Source organism: Podarcis erhardii (assembly GCF_964252035.2).
Source record: "Podarcis erhardii genome assembly, chromosome: 3".
Classification (NCBI taxonomy): Eukaryota; Metazoa; Chordata; class Lepidosauria; order Squamata; family Lacertidae; genus Podarcis; species Podarcis erhardii.
The window spans coordinates 40,445,775-40,455,986 of NC_138507.1; the positions used below are offsets into that span (position 1 = coordinate 40,445,775).

A 10,212-nucleotide genomic window follows, 5' to 3' on the forward strand; every position below is an offset into this window, starting at 1 on the left:
AGGCCCTAAACTATGTCATGTTTAAGAGGCTCCATAACATTACCAAAATATGTGTATTATTGTAATGAAACGGACAATGAAAATACAGTGGTACCTCGGGTTACATACGCTTCAGGTTACAGACTCCGCTAACCCAGAATTAGTACCTCGGGTTAAGAACTTTGCTTCAGGATGAGAACGGAAATCGTGCTCTGGCGGCACGGCGGCAGCAGGAGGCCCCATTAGCTAAAGTGGTGCTTCAGGTTAAGAACAGTTTCAGGTTAAGAACGGACCTCTGGAACAAATTAAGTTCTTAACCCGAGGTACCACTGTAGAAAGAACAAATTTTTATACATTGATGCCCAAGAAAATCTGCAGCCTAGGGTGGCACTCCTAGTCAATTAACTGGGCTAAAAGCCCAAGTGTGGCTGAGTATTGTACCAGAGAAAGAACTGTAGCATGAAATCTAGATGGGCAGTAAGGTGTGGGATGGACATTCCAAGAGTATTAGGGGTAGTAGACAGCCCAGGGTAAAGGTGGAATAAAGCTGTAAGACAAGACGTAGTAGCAGGAGATGAGGATTGGAATTGGAAAACAGGTAGCCAAAGGCCCTGGAGCTTGGAAGAGTAGCTCCAAACTTAAGGTTTCTCAAACTGGAGAGTGGAAGAGATCCAGAATGTGAAAAGGTATCTCACTTAATTACTAATGTGGTGCATCAGCTTGGCCAATGGTCAGGGATGATGGGAGTTGTAGTCCAACAATATATGGAGATAGGGCACCATGTTGGTTATCCCTGATTGTCTACAGCCTGTAGAACCAAGACATCAATTTTCCTATTTTCAGATGCCAAAACTGAATGGATGAAAGGGCTTGCAGCTCCTGAGCTGTTAAGAGTGTTCAGGGCTTGAAACTCAAGACACTTAAGATGGTGGCCTTATGTTGGCGAGGTGGTTGCTTCATGCAATCCCGATCATCAAAAATGGTGGATCTGCTTCAGCCTTCTGTCTCTGGCAGTGGCCAACCATAAGAAGTTTACAAGGAAAGCATGGTGGCATCAATAAATATTTAACTGCTAGTCCAGTAGATCAAGGGTTGGGAACCTTTACAACCTGAGGGCCACATTCCCTTCTGAGTAACCTTCAAGGGACCACAAGCCAAAAGGTGAGTGGGGCCAGGGGTATAATATGTAAAATTAATTGAAAGGTGGGGCCTGAGGTGAAAGGATGTAGCTGGAGAAGATGTGTGGCCTGGAGAGAGTAGCAAGGGCCAGATAGAGAGGTTAAGGTTTCTGAACCCCTGTGGTAGATAATATATTCAGGCCTTTGTCTTTTTTATTTAAGGGAATGGTGTAGGAAAAAATGTCTTACCAGTCTCATCAGTAGGGTTCACTTTGAGGATAGACACTGCCTGGGAAATGCCGTGTTTTAGGAGGGGTCCCACTACTAGTCACCAGAGTGACCTGGCTGCCCTGGTGATGTCCAGTCTCAGATCACCTTTTTGCTGGTGACATTCCCCACTGTTTTTGATTCATCCGCTCAGATGCAATTGCATAGTTTTATAAACTAGGGCATTTTTTTATTACTTTTATTTCCTGCTGCATAAGATGTTCAGCTGCTGTCGGCTTTCATAGCGCTGAGCTATTTGCAGCTTCCTCACAGGATTTTCCAATATATCCTCCTGACAGCAACAGCAGCAGAACTGCTCCTGTCACTACTGATATCCCTTTTGTACTTTTTGGAAGGCAAACATGGATGAGGCTCCTGTGAGCTGAACAGTGTTCCCACAGCATATCAAGGCATCAGAATTTGCATCGCCTACAGTGAATCGTAATTTACATTCAAGAAATAAGGCTTTCATAATCTGTTAAATTTTAAGCCTTGCAAGGGAAAGCGCATATCTCTCTCTCTCTCTCTCTCTGATACACGCACATATCACTTTCATAATTTTGCATTAATTATCATAACTTTGTTTCATGTCCTGGTTTTGATTTTGATCTCTCTTCAAGTTTTCTTTTATTTAGTGCATTTAAGATGTTGGACAACTAGAGAACAAAAACCAGTAGCACGCAGTATACATAATGGATGGAATTCAATAACATATTCGAAGCAAATCCATCAAAATTAGTGAACATGCCTAAGCTAGGTCCACTAATTTCAACGTGGCTAATCTGAGTAAAAGTTCGTTGAATTCCACGCTATGGAAAATGAGTCATTGATTATTTTTTTTTATAGTAGGGCTTTAAACTGTGTATTAATTGTGTTGACTTCGATATGTAAAAATAAAACTTACCAATTAGAGAATAGACCTATGTAGATCAACATGATCATGATTAGTCTGACCAACACGCAAGAAAGATGGGTTGGGATCACATCATTTGGTTCCATCCCTTGCACTCAAGATTTTGTCACCCCAGAGGTTTTATATGATTTGATTTAGCTTTTATTGTACAACTTGTATCCTGAAAAAAAGTGGAAGTTATCAATCACACATACAGAGCCTACATATATCGATGTGTTGACATTTAGGACCCTTATGACAATGAGACTTTGAACGTAGTATGGGATAGGGTTAGTAGGCTTGATCCTGACCTCCTCCTCCTCCTCTTACCCTGCCCTCAGATCAATCATTACACAGATAAAATGTCTGCACATGGCTGCTGAACCTACTTCTCCAAGGTTTTCTGTTAAATTTATCTGTTCTACCACATTTTTGTCCTCACAACAACCCTGTGATGTAGCTGAGGGTGATAGTAATTAGCCCAGGATAGTGAGCTTCATGGCTGAATGGGAATTTCAACCCAGGTGTCCCCAGTAGTAGTCTGACACTTTAAACACTACACCACAAAAGGGGTACAGAGGTCCTTTCCTATCTCTTTCTGACTTGCGCGATATACTTTCTGAACCACCATTTCCTTTCTCCTCAAGTCTAGTGACCATTAAGGATATAATTCTGCACCTAAGTTTGTAGCAATGAGGGGACTCACAGACGTATCCTCCTCAGTTTAAAGGAACAACAGAATCATTGTGAACACCACTGCAGTTGTTTATGAATCCTCTAAGTGGAGCCTTAACACTGACTCAGGCAATGATTATTTGGCTGCAAATTCAACTGCAGGAAAACCTAACGTGGTTGTGTATGGCAGTAAAATTCATATTAGCGATAGAAGCCCATTTCACAATGTGTTTTTTAAAAATCTTCCTCTTTTAGGTGATCGACTATATTAAGAACCATAATCTTAAGAAAATATATTTAATTCACTAACTTTGTGAGCTAATTTTACATTTGAATAAGTATTATGTATTCTTTTATTATGATTTAATAAATTTGTATGCTTCCCTTCATTACAGAGCGATTTACAACATAAAAATACAAAAATGAGAACACAAAATACATAATAAAACAAACAAGCAGGCCAATAACTCCCCCCCAAACACATTTAAAAAGCCATTAAAATTTTAATCAGGCGAAGCTCTGGTTAAAGAGAAACATTTTTCACCTGGTGCCTAAAGATATGTAATGAAGGCACCAGGCAAGGCTCCACAAGTGGGGAGCCATTGCAGAAAAGGCCCATTCTCGTGTGGCTGCCCTCTGGACCTCTTGTGGAGGGGGCAGATGAAGAAGGGCCTCAGATGGTGATTGCAGAGTCCAGGGCAGTTCCTATGAACGGTCCTTGAGTTCTCTTATTTGAAAAAGCGGCTGTTACCTTTTGGGTGTCATCAAATATATAGTATTATATTTAAATTCTGCAGCAAATTTTCTTATTACACATTTATTTCCATCACTCCAGCTCTCCAGATGTGTTAAAAGTGTCTTCACCTTCAATTTATGCATTCCCAATACAGTGGTACCTCGGGTTAAGTACTTAATTCGTTCCGGAGGTCTGTACTTAACCTGAAACTGTTCTTAACCTGAAGCAAACTGTTCCTAACCTGAAACTGTTCTTAACCTGAAGCACTATTTCTGGGTTAGCGGAGTGTGTAACCTGAAGTGTATGTAACCCGAGGTACCACTGTATCACTTTTTATTTGCACGGGTATTTACTGATTTGTTGCTACACGTATACACACTCTCCCACCCCAGCTCTTGTAGCAGCTAGATTTGACACATTTTGAACCTTCTAACTTGATGACTGCTACTGATTGCTCCTTGATGACTGCTACTGAAGTGAAAAATTCTGTAGATTCTTTCTGTGGAAGAACACCACATTACTACTGTAGATATTTATTTGAAGCAAAGAGAGTTTGTTTTCTGGTTTTAAACATTGTTGAAGTAGTTCTTGGATTATATTTGCTGCTCCACTGATTGCTGCAGCTTCATGTTTTTGTTTTGCTGCTTGATGAATGTTTCTAAGTAACTAAATGTTTTTAATATTTTACTTGTTTGAAATTGTGTTAATGTGAAGTTTCTTTGTTTTGGGTATGTTGGACAATGATGGCTTTACTTAAAACTGCATAACTAACAAACTAGCTAAACATGCCGTCTCCCACTCCATAGAAATCTGAAATTATGAACATGCTGCAACCATTAAGACAATGCAATCCTCACATACATATCTACACAGAAGTAAGCCCCATTGAATTCCACTTAACTCCTTCCTAGGCGAGTGTGTATGAGACTGCAGTCTAAATCCCAATGCCTTTGCAGAGAATTCGACACTAAGGCCGCTTCCAGACCACCTGTTTTTGTTCATAGATGTCTTACCTTACCTTCACTATAGGGTCCCAGGGCAGGTTGCAACAACAGAAACAGTTCAGTGTAAAAAAGACCAAGCAACCAAACACAACACTCATCCTGATTTGTCAGTTTCTGGAGGGCGGAGGAAGCAGGTTTGTTGTTTAAAAGTACCAAATCCACTGTTCCTGATTATGTGATTGAATCTTACCCACAAAACGGCAACAGTCTGGATGTACATCCAATGTTGTTCTCTCCAGATGTTGTTGAACTACAACTTCCATCATCCCTGATCAGTGGCCATGCTTCCCCAGCTAAGGAAGGCACACAACTGGTAGTAATTCCTTCTTGTCAAAAGCAGCTTTTCCTAAGGTGCCCCGAATGCATATTGGCACATGCTTCTAGTCTCTAGACCAGGTCTGTGCCCTGCAGAGTTGCAGCAACAGTGGGACCACACACATCATCTTATGTATCCTCATCTGATGGTACATAACAAACTATGTACACACCCAACCTGAGGCTTCTCTTATATGGAAGCCATGGCTGCTCTTTCCTCTTCAAGCCCCTCCTGATTCTAGGAGACATTGGGGTGGAGGATGGCAGGGATTCGACTGGCCCATTCCTCACCTGAACAGTCTTTTCTCCTGCCCTTGACTTGTCAGCATGCCTACCTTTGTCTCTGACAGCTCTGACCCTTACTTTCTCCATTTCCCTTGCAGGCAGCACAAACCCCATAAACTGCTATCCCCCTCTCTTGCATCTGTTGCCTGACTGGCCCCCTGTCTCCATCACATGCTCGTCAAGAGCCCTGGCGGTCTCTGACATCAAAACTTGTGTTACACAAGAAGTGTAGTTTTCCTAGCAAAGAATCATATTTGAGAGATAATCCTGGTCTGTTGCGAGGAGCCAGGGTAGAATTATCTGGCAGCTCTGGGGTGGAGTATGTGGACTGTTCAGTGTTAGTAAAGAGCAAATTTGCTGAGACACTGAGGGAGCCAAGACAGGATTTGTTGAGTAAGAGGAAAAGTTAGTAGAATATGATAGGTTATGAGTGCAGTCTGGAAAATCAGGAAGGTCCAGAAATTATACTGCATTTAATGCAACAGGGTCAAACTGGAGCAAGCACTGGGTTTGAAGACAAATCATGCAAAATCAACTGCTTCCTGATGGCAAAAGGAAAAAAAAAATGCTTTAAATAGCATGTTTATATAATTCCCTCTCTTTTAAATTGTGTTATATAATTCTAATTACGCTGGTTCCTTACGAGTTTTTCTGTATTACTTTGTATATTAGGAATGGCATCATTCAATTCTATCCTGTGTCTGAACTTCTACTTAGCTTGCAGTGGACTGCAGAATGAATGGTTGGCGAGTTACATTTCTGACCCAAACATGTAGGCTTCCCTTTGTTCTCTAGCCCTCCTTGCAGCCTGCATGTGGCCTTCTAGGCTCCTTCCAGATGGTATTTGTTGACGGCCTTTAACAGTGGCAATCCATAGGATATCTGTTTCACCCAACATATGTCTATTGATTGTTATGAATACTGCAGGTGACAGAAGGCTCCACAGATGCCCTTCAGCGTTTGACAGAGGTGAACTTTTCTGCTCTGCAGACCCTTCCACTGGTGATGAATCTGTTGTAGGATTTATTTAGGCAGTTTGGTATTTATTTTGGGGGTGCTAGACTGATTCTTTCCCCCCTTTTATTGTGTAATCTGTTTCTAAAGATAGCTTCCCCCCCTTCATGCTCATCTCAGTTGGGAAGCCTCTTGTGCTTATGGAGGCTCCTGGCACAACTTAAAGCCCTCATTGGGCACAGGTTTAACTTCTCCTGGCCCTACATAACAGTAACAACCGAACAGGGCTGAAGTGTACTGCTAAAAAAGAAAAAAGGACAAGCTCCTCCAAACTATAGGTCTGGACAATATCTTTATTGGGGCCAACTAAAATTTCACAAAACGGTGGCAAGCTTTCTGAGTTCTCTAGAACTTGTTAATCAGGCAATATGTTACACAAAGGAGAAAAGGGGAGGGAAAACAAAACAAAAAGTATACAAATTAGGCTGGAGGTTGTAGCCTGTAGGCTCAGTTCCAGGATAGCAAATCACCCCTAAAGTTGAATATGCACTAATACACTGCCCCCCTCCAGTTTGAAATTGTTCATGCTCTTCCTTAACATGCTGGCTTCAGTCTAGATTGATTCTAGATCCTGTTATCCAGAAGAGAGAGAGAGAGAGAGAGAGAGAAGAAGAAGAAGAAGAAGAAGAAGAAGAAGAAGAAGAAGAAGAAGAAGAAGAGGAGGAGGAGGAGTTTGGATTTGATATCCCGCTTTATCACTACCCGAAGGAGTCTCAAAGCGGCTAAATTTCTCCTTTCCCTTCCTCCCCCACAACAAACACTCTGTGAGGCGAGTGGGGCTGAGAGACTTCAGAGAAGTGTGACTGGCCCAAGGTCACCCAGCAGCTGCATGTGGAGGAGCAGAGATGCGAACCCGGTTCACCAGATTACAGGTCTCCCGCTCTTAATCACTACACCACACTGGAGAGAAAGAGTGGTGGTTACTTGATATGCATTTAAAATCCCTCTCCTGGACTAGGTTCTCCATGCCGATTCTTCCCTGAATACGCCCCAAGTGAACAAAGAAGGAAGTGTGATTGTGATCTTGGTAAACATCTACCCACAACATCATTGGGCAGGGATGAATACATTCCCGACATTGCCAGGACTGCCTATATTTGTTTTCATCTGTTTCCAAATAGACACACTGAGGAATAGTGAATCAATCTGCAATGAACTTTTATTATCAGAATGAAACCACTTTCTCAAAAAGTATGCTTTGGGGCCAAAAAAATATGCAATGGATCAGGCACATCCAACTCCCAAGAGACTGAGATCTACTCCCAGAGTTGTTGAGCTTTTATTCGGGAAGGTTTGCAAAGAGTTGCTGAGCCTTTTTTAAGGTATAAAAACATAAATTGCTCACCATGAAACCTGACGCAACAGAGGGACAGAGCAAGAGGGGCAGGGGGTGGAGACAGTCACTCCTCTTTTTAAAAAATACAGTGATCAAGAAGGATCCCATGATCAACCGTAATCTACCAGGATCAACCGGTGATCAGCTGGTTGGACATGTCTGCAATAGGTCTAAATCAGGGGTTCCCAAACCATGGTCCACAGACATTCTGGTGGTTCATGGGAGGCCTGTAAAAATCCAATTAAAAATCAACCCACACCTAGAACAGCACATTACAATTGTTACAAGAGGCTGAAAAATAATTGAGTGGTCCACCAAGACCCTCAACAGTTTTCAAGTGGTCTGGGGGGGGGGATTTTGAGGACCACTGTTCTAGATTGTTTATGGGCTACACAGGAAAAACAAATAGTCTCTACTGATTCTCAAATCAATTGATTCTTCTCGGATCAAGAAGTAATGGCTGAGCCCCATTTTTGAAAACATAAAATCTGGCTTGTAACCCAGATCCGTTCTACTCCTTAAAAACAAAAACACATCTGTTCCTGGTTAGACAGGCAGCAGAAGTAAAGAGAAACCAGGCAGGCTTTTTATTGGCAAAGCCAGAGGTTAATTTTGTGGGAAATTGCACTCAAACATAGCTAGCAAGTGTAGGACTAGTTAAAGTATGAAGGGGTTAAGACCACAGAATTGTATTCCTAGACTCAACTTGGTCACGCCCCTCACCTAGAAGGAAGTTAACTTTCCTTCTTTGCTTGTTCTCTTTCACCATGTGACCTCACTGAGGTAGGATGAGCCTGAGTTTGCTCGCTACAGGCTTAGAGCATGTGCTTAGAGCTATTGCACTGTATTTTGTATGTCAGGATTTCTGCCTCTGTTGACTTGCTGCTGCCTGGATAAATGCATGAACCCTGACCTTTGGAACTTTGTAAGTATAACATTTTAAAACTTACAAAGGTAAGTACTGTTAGTACTGTTCAGTACTAAGAGGGGTAGAAATGGAGAAGCTCTGCTAACAGACTAAACATAATATTAAAAGGTCTAACAACCTATATTCATCACACTTCATTCTGCTGCATGATTCCATGATTTTAAAACTCTGCTGGGAGCTCTCTCTTGCAGGAGTGTGTGTTTAGCTCTGTGCTTTGATTCTAGGAATCCAGCCAATTATTGTATTAGTTACCCCACATGGGTGATCCATATAGGTATTTTCCCCACATATTTTGCATTTGTGGGGAAAATACATATATTTAATGAACAATCTTATATTTGTTGTTTGGAAGACATATATAGGGTTGCCATATTTCAAACAGTGAGCTTTTGGGGGGAGCAAAAAGGGGACAGAGCAGAGGGAGGAATGCAGTGGCCAATGGAAAATTAGCAAACACGACAATACGGCTGTACAGATTTAACCAGACATTTTGCCGATTTCTGCCCAGACACTGCTGCCGACTGCAATATTCTGGATATGGGACATGCAAACGCAGGTAATGGCTAAGTCGTTAAGCAAACAAAGGTAGGGATTATGTACCATTACCCATTAGCAGAGACTCTGTACAGCAGAGAGGTGGACTTCTAGCTGTGTGTTACCAAAAGTTGTGTTGAGGATTGCAGTTTACCAGATGTGAGGTAGAGAAGAAAAGTTGCAGTCTGTTAAAAGGCAGCAGGCTGCAGAGGGGTGTCAGAGCACAATGTGGGTTGGTAGTTTGAATTGGAGGCTGCAGAAATGGGAGAAATGTTACCTTCTTGGAGTGTAACACTGGAAGCCCCTCCATCATAGGCTCAGGTTGTATATATGGGTAAATAAACCACATACCATAAAGACACTGCAGTCTCTGCTGTGCCTCATCTCCAAAGGCAGCACAAGCCCTGGGCAAGTGCGTTGACCCCTGAATCTCGCACAACTTGGAGATTGCGGTGGCAGGTAACAATACGGTGTTTGGAAGACATATATAAATTGCATCTGTGTAAAGGACATGGGTAGCGCTTTGGGTTAAACCACAGAGCCTAGGACTTGCCGATCAGAAGGTCGGTGGTTCAAATCCCCACGACAGTGAGCTCCTGTTGCTCGGTCCCTGCTCCTGCCAACCTAGCAGTTCAAAAGCATGTCAAAGTGCAAGTAGATAAATAGGTACCGCTCCAGCGGGAAGGTAAACGGCGTTTCCGTGCGTTGCTCTGGTTCGCCAGAAGTGGCTTAGTCATGCTGGCCACATGACCCGGAAGCTGTACGCCAGCTCCCTTGGCCAATAAAGCGAGATGAGCGCCGCAACCCCAGAGTCGGCCACGACTGGACCTAATGGTCAGGGGTCCCTTTACCTTTTAAAGGATCGGGAACTGGTCTGTCAAAAGAGTCAATTAAAAACGAGGCAAAAGGTAACAATGTGAGGATTCTTACATGCAGTAGGGTTAGACCTCTCTCCAATCCCCACCTTTGCTTGTCTTGGTTTTACCAATTGCTAATCTTTTGAGTAATGAAGCCATGACGCAATGACTCAACACAGCTACCTCAGACTGGGGTGGAGTGGGGGAAAGGGCGTTTCCAGGCAGTCACAGGACTCCATTTCCCAGAGATCCCCGCGCACACCTTAACCCCT

General features: G+C 42.7%; 1 protein-coding gene across 1 annotated transcript in view; it reads left to right on the forward strand.

Moving 5' to 3' along the window:
- TTK (TTK protein kinase) overlaps positions 1-10,212 on the forward strand; it is a 208,864-nt gene that overhangs the window by 33,443 nt on the left and 165,209 nt on the right. The window lies entirely within an intron of this gene.